The sequence below is a fragment of the Thermobia domestica genome, chromosome 3, assembly GCF_964235325.1.
Source record: "Thermobia domestica chromosome 3, izTheDome1.hap1.1, whole genome shotgun sequence".
NCBI lineage: Eukaryota > Metazoa > Arthropoda > Insecta > Zygentoma > Lepismatidae > Thermobia > Thermobia domestica.
In genome coordinates this window covers 275,467,034-275,476,772 of record NC_137456.1, presented here as the reverse complement: position 1 = coordinate 275,476,772, position 9,739 = coordinate 275,467,034, and the positions used below count along the sequence as shown (strand labels likewise).

General features: G+C 38.1%; 1 protein-coding gene across 4 annotated transcripts in view; it reads left to right on the top strand.

Moving 5' to 3' along the window:
• Positions 1–851: 851 nt before the first annotated feature.
• cib (thymosin beta cib) overlaps positions 852–9,739 on the top strand; it is a 127,008-nt gene continuing 118,120 nt past the window's right edge. The window contains exon 1 of one of the 4 annotated variants that reach the window (XM_081752417.1): positions 852–1,035. The gene's annotated coding sequence lies outside the window, so the exon portion shown is untranslated. The remainder of the gene's footprint in view (positions 1,036–9,739) is intronic. The other 3 variants (XM_081752419.1, XM_081752418.1, XM_081752420.1) reach the window with 3 other exon arrangements.

Here is a 9,739-nt window from a genome sequence, read left to right as displayed (position 1 = left end):
TTCCTTTTGCATATCGAAAATCAATATCGAGAAAATATTGAAATGTTAAACTATCAAAAATACCAAACGGTAAGACAAACTATGGAAAATCATCAGGTAAAACGATCGAGATTTCTGGTCCTGAATGTGCCCTTCCCGCTAGCCTAATGGCTAGTGCGCACATTTGGTGCATAGCGACATAGGTTCGATTCGCAGCATAGGCACCTTGAAATTTGAACGCAAGGTGGTGGTCTACGTTTTACATACTCTGACGAAAAACGCTTTTGGTGCGAGCAGTCCCGGATTCGATTCCCGATGGGAACACTCGGTCGAAAATGTGTAACAACTTTTTCAGGTCAGTCATTCTGAATGGAGTTTTTCCTTTCTTCCTTTCCCTTTCCCCCGATAGTGTGCTCGCAGAGAGGCGTCATCCCTCATACATGACGGATCTAAGGCCTTGATGCCGGTAGGCTATTGTCCAGAAACGTATATAAAAATAAATAAATGGTCGATTAACACCAAAATCAAAACAACAACAGTGCCTGAATTCGGTTTCCGGTTTGAAAACACAATTTCAGGGAGCTTCTTCAATTCCAAACATAGCGAACTCCAATGTAGAGGTTCAGGAATTAAAGCATTGATTGGGAGCCGATGCGCTGACAACACATCTTCCGTTTGAACGTGGTCCACTTGACAAGACGTAGCGTCACACAATTCAATGCTATATTCAGAAAGAAATAAAGAATAAGAAGAAAAAAAAGGGCGATTACTTGTATGCATTTGTCATGTCTGGTTGTTTTTCCACATACGCTGTCAGCAACACTGTCGAGTTCTGTGCTGGAGGGGTGCGAGCGCAGGGAAAGCTAGGGAGGCGCCCTAGCGGAGTTTGCCGCTGACGAGCTTAGTTTCAGTCTGGGTGTGACGGTGGATAGTAGTAAGGGACCAGTATCTGTCTCCTCATCGTTCGAAGTATACTTTTTTTTGTTAAAAACAATTCCTAAACAAACTAAGACCGTAAAAACAACGGTCAGTTCCAGTTAGGAAGACTTCTTGTCGGTAAGTAAAGATTTTGCCTCGTTTTCATTCATATTAACGAAGTTTTGTTGGTGTGTATTTTGTCCGACAGAATGCGTGGGTGATTTTATTATTATTATTGGTTCGACTCATGAATGTATTTCGACTACTGCGCTTGTGTAAGTTCTTTTTTTCTGTTTTCTTCTTTGGAAACAATGATTCATAAATTCCAATTTTGCGCGAATTTCGAAAGCCCGAAAAATACCGGCAACGAGGAGGTTTGAATTCCAGTTTAAATTTTTGACTAATATTTCACGATTTCAAGAATTTATTTTGTTCGAGGTGTAAATGTAAACATAAACATCTGAAATACAAGTAGCACCGTCAAGAATTTTGATTTGACCAGGGCTTGACGTGCTAAACTGTTAAGCTTCGGAATAACTATCTCCAATAGGCAGGCTTATTTTTTTTATATATAGTTTGCCTCTCGTTTCGTTTTATCTTGTGATTCGTCTGTCTGTAATTGCAGTGGCTATGGTGGCAATATACAGTATTCTCTGCAGAATTGAGTACAACATTGTGTACTTTGAATCTCAAACGAAATACTTTGGAACATTAAAATTGCACCGGGTGTAAGACAGGTCAGCAAGTTATTTTATTGTTGGTTTTCTGTTCATTGCTCTCATATGGTTGAATTCATTACAGCTTACATTGCAAACTATGCTTCGAATTCCGAAACTTTTTGATTCTTGTAAAGGATACGGTGGCTCAGTGGTAGAGCGCTTTCTCCGGTGCGTGGAGTCCCTGGTTCGATTTCTGGCCGAGTAAGTTTGTGATGGACAACATAGTACCCGCGGCTTTTTTTAGGTACTTCCGTTCCTTCTCACATCCTCATTTCACATTCTTTCGTCATTCACTTGACTTATTCATCCGTCTTCCTTAGTCTAAGAGGCATAATCGTGGAACGTTGAACTGAGAGCTTTCGTTTCATTTTCTTTTTTCCGATTCTTGTGGCCAGAGAGAGCCGTATTTCTCCGAAACTTTAGTTTCCCTATCACTAATGATATTTAAAGATTATAAATATATTGCAGTAACTTCAGTTCTGTTGAAATAATCATGCTGAATTGTAGGAAAGAAAATTTACTTTGGCTAACCCCAACTAAATCAAGATCCTCCTTATTTTCCTGTCATTTTCGAATGTGCAGATCGTATCCATCCAATTAGATCCAATTAGAAGTATCCACAGACGATCTCCGTGCACCCCATCCCCTCAGTGTCTGGGCCTCCTTGGCTCACGAAGATATTTTAAAATTTCTTAAGATTTTCTTAATGAAAATAAAACATACCAAACATACGGTAGCAACTAGAAAGATAACCCCCCCCCGGAGAAAATTGTCTTCGGGCGCTCATGGTTGTACCCGCAAGGATTACGTACCTTTGGCAGCGAAACACATATACGAACGAGCCCTCCCGAAAGGATACAGAAATCGACACCGATGGCAGTATGCTTACAGCATAGTTCTGAGAAGTGTTCGTAAGATCACTGGTGCAAATTCTCGGGGGTTGAGGGGGACATGTCCCCCCAATAATTCGATTTGAAATGCGTTTTTTTTTTTATTTCGGGAAGAATGTGGTGATTTGTGTCCGACTGCCATAAGGGAAAGTGTGATGAAATTGATGTCGCTTTCCAATGTTCCAGGACAACTCTGCTTTCCTCATCCTTCACAGTATTTTTCAACTTCATAAATATTTCGAACATCGCTTAAAGAATAAAAAAAATAGGAACGGTCTTCCCTTCACCTCCAGTGTTGAAGACAGATTTGCGCCGCTGCGTTGCATATATTGTCAATTAAAAATAAATGTGTGAATAAAAGGGCACTTGCCTGCATGGAAAGAGAAGTCCCACTATTGTCAGGGACAAGATATGTATTTTTAAACATAGGGAGAAAGGTAATTACACTGTGTAAAAGCAGTTTGTTCCTTCCCCTTTCGTATTTTGTCATTGTTGCTCAGAAGAGAAAACCTCCTGGTGAAATTCTCAGGAATTGTAGAATCGCAGAAATCCTGGAAAGATTAGAATCTTGGGACATTTTTGCTGGATAGCTACTTGGTTGATTGAAGTTTGTCCTTTTCACCACAGAGATTATGTGAGTCAGAACCTACAGTTTTTAAAATGAAACCCGAACTTCTATTATTACTAGTGTTCGCGTCCTAGGAAAGTTCCCTCTTTGGTAATCGAACTCAGGACCATGGGCATAAGAAACTCACGTTAGCCACTTGATTACAGAGTGCTAGTACCTCTCTCGTTGAAGTTCTCATTTCCTGACAGTCTTGAGCACCCTGATAGACTTTCGATATGCTGCTCAGGGATCAGTTAACATTTTTCCAACACACACCGCTATTTTGAATTTGTCAATTACTTTTAATAAAGTTTTTTATTACTGGAATACTTAACTCTTCAGACGGCAAGCCATTTATTGTACACAAGATGCTGTTAAGACTAACGACTAATTGCAGATGTCTAACAGACAAAAAAAAATTGGGTACACAATTTGTCGTATTGACATTTCTGAACTGTATGGAAAGTTGTGAAAACAAAAATATTGGTGTTGTTCAGAGGTGCACTCATGGGGGTCCGCCTGGTCTGTACCCCCCCCCCCAAAAAAAATTCTAAACTAAACTTGTATACTTTCTCAATACAGCTATACTTGGTTAACAGGGAAGTGATTGATGTAGCATGAAAATTTGATGTTACACTTCATCTATACTATTTCTCTTATAAAATCAATCTACTTCTATGATTTTTTAAATGAAAATATAGATGGAAGTATTTTGCAATCGTCTTTTCGGGTGCCCTTCAAAATCCTTCCCTTCCTCCCCGAAAGCCTAAACAAAGTCCAATGTTGGTAATAGGAGTCCCCCAGTCTTAGAGACGGAAAGCCACACAAACAATAGTAGCCTAAGGTATCAATTTTCGGATTATTTTTAGGGGCGGGAGGGGGAGAGCTTAACCTTTCTCTCAGTTGAACTTGATCCAGGGTAGGAAGCAATAGATTCGAATGTTTGTCGAATCACAAAATTTAGACATTTGGCTCGTCTGGTTCCAGGATCTTCCAAACCATAAGTAATCTATTACTTTAATACGATGGACGCGTAATAGATTTTTTCTAGGCGTCTGTTATGCACTTGTGAAAAACGCAAGGGGGAGAAGATGAAGACAGATTACAGGATTTAGATTTAGATTTGTGCAAGACAGATTACAGGAGAGAAGTGGTTCCAAGGATTCTGAAACTAATAAAAGCGTAAAGCTCATATTATCGTGAAATTACACTACTTGCTGTAAATTTTCATAACTATTGTAACGTTAGGATATTGATAATTTGTTCTACTTTACTTTCCCAGTCTTGTGGCGACATCATGAGAGAACTTCCGTTAGCTTTCGAAGTTATTCGACGTATGTATACGTATGTATGTATGTATGTAATCAAGTATTCACAGAGGGGGCTGCGTTTAGGTTTCCAGTTAAGCAGGAAGTTGAAAAGAAGAGTTACGAAGTGACAGCTTGATTTAGCATCGGAGCTTGTTCATTGAGATTAGGCCTATCACGACAACAGAACTTTGAAAATCTTGTTGCCTCAGCACGAGTTGATCACAAACCGTGACTGAAATCTTGCCTTTTAACCGGCTTTGATAGATTCCAGCTGTGCTTGAGTCGCTGCTTGTATGTGAAATCCGACGACAGTGAAAAGGGAAGGCATTTAAATAAATGCAGTTCGTAATGAAAATAGTAATGATCATAATAATGCTTTAAAATAATAATAATTGACAAGTATTGGAACCAAACGATTTCAGGTAGGGCTATTAAAATAGTTATGAGGATTCAGTGTCTTTCAAATTCACGATTTGCTTGCAAGTGTTATGGGAGGGGGGTCCCTTCCGCATTTCTATCTTTTTGCGAGTAATTTAGTATCCTCCTCGCTAGCACATGGCCGCGGGTCAGGGCTGGATTAAGACCTTGGGAGGCCCTGAGCACTTAAAAAAATATTAATGCCGCCAAATCTATGTATTTCAAACTATAAATAATAATAATAATCGTAAAAAAATATAAAAATTAAAGAACTCACAGTGAGATGGAAAATATTTATTTTTGTGAAGTCCTGGATCGTATCTTGATTCATTACAGTTATCAATCATCTATGCAATATCTGTCTATTATCTTTACTTCCGTCAAGCAGGTTGTTTTTGACGGAGCATGTGTGCGTTGTTTTCACTTAAGTTCTATTAAAAAAAAAAAAAAATCCACGGACTGGATAAAGTTTCCCCTTTTATTTAGGATATAGGGGCTGAAGTGGCTCATGGGGGAAGTCCACTAGTAAGATTTTTATCGCTGGAGACTAAAGGAATAAGGCTATATAGTACAGTGTGTCCGTAAAGTTGCGCAACCCAAAGTTTTGAGCCAAGAACAATAAAGACATGAGATTTGAAACAAATATAAGCGTGTTCTATGTAGATATTTTCAAGATCATGACCGATGTTGGAATTTGTAATGTTTTTGTGTAGTGACGAAAGAAAGTACCGAAAGTGTAAAAAAAAAAAAAAAAAAAAAAAAAAAAAAAAAAACAAAGTATAAAATGAAGAAAATCAATATTCACTTGCAGAAAACTGATTTCCTGCGGGTGAATCCCTGTGTATATGTGCAGTTTGCATCAACATTTATCTATTGGTGCAAAAATGTGCCAAAGTTCATGCAGTGTTGCCATGTAAAAAGGCTATTTAATGCAAATCTGTAAAATGGGTGTTTTTTGATAGAAACATGGCTCGTGCCGACACTGTTGTCGTAAAATTACTGCAGCAGGTGTGTTTTAGGTTAATTAATGATAACCTTTGTTCTTGGTTCAAAAGTTATATGCAATCAAATTTTGGGTTGCGCAACTTTACGGACACACTGTATATTAGTTGTTGTATGCAACAATTAGTGTATTATCAAGCGAGAAAGACTAATTTTCACCGTTGTGCCTTCCCTAACGGCCTGCTTCTGTTTGGATAAAAGATTTGTCCCCATCGATTTCGTCACCCTTGGCAGAGGTCTGCACTCTTTGGGTGCTCTTGTTTTTTTTTTTTTTAATTAATTAATTAATTAATTAATTTAGTGCTGGTGCCCCTTTTGTAAATCTTGGTTCAGCTGCACCATTTGCAGTACTACACCATATGACCTATGGCCCATGGTAAATGCGGCTATGGAAAATTTGTGATGCTCCCTTTCCTTGATTCCTAAACACGTGCTTATCTTGCGTAATCCAGCCCTGACCCGGTTGGAGAGCAATTCAGAGTGCGTGGTTAGTGTATCGCAACGCTTTTATTTCTGGCTTTCCAGACCGGAGTTCGTTACATCGTAATATAAACTAATTCCCTCAATATTTTCGCCCGCTTTTGTATTTGAACACGAAACCACCACATGCATCGACAGTGTAACTATATGGAGTGAACACAATATTGCAAATTAACACGTGCTAAAAGCAAAACACTTCTGAATTGTTGGCAAGGAAATCCTGTCAAGGTAACTGATTTCAGAAGAATTTCCGTTGGTGATACCGACACGTAAAGCCCTAATTATTGTTATCGTTATTTACGGAAGTGAAATAAGTATTTTTATAAATACACGTAGTGCTTGTAGTAAGTAGATAATGCAAGGGAAAGTAAATGCAGTGGATTTTAGAGTACTGTGAGGCGGGCTATAATTTGAATCAGGCCAATGTCGAGATAATATAAAGTCACTTCGATATCTTTTTCTCTTCTATTGTATTATTCTGTTACTGATTGAATATTTCGATATGTCGACTTCAGTTGTGTTTTGCATGATCAAAACTTTCGGTACCAAACCTCTGAAGGTAGAATAAAAGGCTCACAAAGAAGAAAATATTCAACCTAGTATTTGGAGGGAAGATAATTTTTCTAGTTTTTTAATGTTTCAGTTGGAGATTCAATGAGGAAGGGAGCATTCTTCCAACATGCTTTGTTTCATGGGAGACGATTCTTCCTCAGGATATCTGATTCAGTACTAAATTAAATCAACCCCTTCCTTACGCAACATTATTTTGTAACAGAAGTCGATATAAAGGGACTACTGACTGAGGATCACTGTATCTTCGTTGCCCCATGACCTAGTAGAGTGCAGTTTAACACAGTTATTAGGAACTCCAAGGTCTGTGGAGCAGTTTTCTTCCTCACTATGTATTAATCATTTCGCGGTTAGTTCTTTGTAAGGTCTGTAAAAATGAAATATCACTGGAGTGCGTACAATTTCATCAAGGTGGAGTTCACCTAAACTAAATCTCGTATTCTTTCAGGACAAGCGTACATTATATATATGTATGTATACGCCCTCTTGCGAATGACAAACCATACAAGAGAAAACTAGTTTTTGACATACATCACATGAACACAGTATTTTTCGTGTGAAAATAATAGACCACGACCTTAGAGAGATTTTCATTATAAGAATTTTCTGAAAATCGTGGTCTCGCGTAGCGTAGTCGCTAACGCTCTCGCCTTCGGTGCGAGCGGTCCCGGATTCGATTCCCAGTGGGGGCATTCGATTGGAAAAGTGTAAAAAGTGCCAGCCACTTTGAATGAGCTTTTCCTTGGTTTTCCTCATTCACACCAGGCAAATGCTGGGGTGGTACCTAACTTACAGGTCCCAGGCCGCTTTCTTCCTTCTTTCCGCGGATAGTGTTCTCGCCGGGGGACGTCATCCCTTATACGTGACGAGCCAAGTGGCCACAGATACCAAAAGTCCAGAAATCTAAATCCCCCTTTTCTGAAAATTCACCCAAGAGGGCGGGAAAGCGGGGCAGTAGCACGAGAGAGCACATTTTATATTAGCCTATTACTAATTTCTTTAAAGTTGCTGGATGTAAAGGTAAATTGGACGCTTTGGAAGGTTTTTAGTTCTAAAGTTGTGATTAACTTGGAGTTCAATATGTTAACATACATGTATGTTAACATACAGGGGCGGAGTCGGAGGGAGAACCTCAAAATGTTAAACGCGGTGAAACGCGAGAGGAATGAGCAAGTACTACTACTAAAATTTAATACTAATTTAGCCATATTGAAACAGTTTTTTTTTTCTTTCGTTCAAAGATTGAAACATTGTAGTAAAGAAAGGTGGAACAAGTTTAATTTTTGACACTATAAGCATGGCTTGAGTGTTGCACTAATGCCAATAAACATTCACTTCCATTAGATCATTAACCCTCAACAGTGCCGGTATGGTCGCGTAATACTTAACGAGTAATTGTAAATAATTTTTCATGCATGGAAAGGAAGTTTAAAAAATTATACGAGACTTTTTCTTCTTTCTTTCTCGATTTTTTTTTTATAGCGTAAGTTCTTGATCTGTATTGTATTGTTTGCTATTATGTTGGAGGAAATTAAAAAAAGAAAGAAAGATAATTCATTGAACAGCAGTCGAACTTCAAAGCGCGGTCAATGTCAAGGGGAATCTGAAGGCTAAAACTCTTCTAAGACTTGCGAGAGTGATGGATATAGCCTATATATAAAATCTGTTTTAGAGCGTTGCTTTGTTTTCAACGAACTTTAAAAAGTTCGTTACTAATTTTATTTTCTGTCTGTGTGTGTGTTATTTGCATTTTTTTTTTAATTTTGAGCCCTCTTTTCGATAGAGCTTCAAAAACTATCTGAAAGAAATTATGGAATTTTTCGTGTCATTTACCATTCCCGAGATATTGTCCAAAAATTTTCCGATTTCGGGAGATGGAGCCATATCTCGGTGATCCCCGTGTCATAGAGAGTTGATATTTTGCAATTTTTTTTTCAATTTTGAGCACCTCTCTTCGGAAAAAGAACATATCGTAGGACGTTTAACATAACTCGTAAACAAAACATCTTGGAAAAAAAAAAGTTTAGTAGTCAAGGAAATTATAAATGGATAGATAACTGTTTAATGAGTAGAAGAACAATTGTCATCAAGCAATTGGAAGTTAATAAGAAAATTTGTTTTTAAGTTTGTTCTGGCAATGCTCTTGGAGCATTCTCAGCTGGTTTCTTTTTTAAGACTCAGTGACTGATATTTTGTGACACGATAGACTTTTCAGGACTGAATTCGAAAAGAATCCAATTGTCTGTTACGGACGTCCGCAGGAATTTTTCCAAGACGAGAGCAAAAGACCAATATAGGGTCTATGCACAGTCGCTAATAGGCCTACACACACACACATTTTAATGCACGTGTGCACATATATCATATAAAACAAGAATTATTTACGCATATACCCTTATTAATTACAGTCAATAAACTATAGAGTTATAGTATAAATATATGAAGTGCTATATAGTATGTGAGAGCAAATTCGTGTTTTGACATGAATTTCCAAGTACTGAACTCTTTTTGAAAATCCAGAGGTGGGGGCAAGTGTCCTCTTGCTCCTCGCTGTGGGCGGTCATGATCTCAGTAGTTTCAAACTTTTGGTTAGCCCACTCTCAGATGGCATTTGGGGCTTACTCGGGCTTAGACTCGTTATATCCTCAATGAGGTTCGTGGTTTGTCTTTTTAAAGTTCAGATCCAAGTAAGAATCTGAAGAGTAATCTTATTGACCTTATGTGCATTTTCATATCAGAATCTTCCTATTAAAAAACGAATCAGTCATTTAAAGTAAGTTGCTACATCGGACAAAAAAAAAAAAAAAAAAAAAAAAGTCGCCCCTTCAGAAACTAATATTGTTCCAT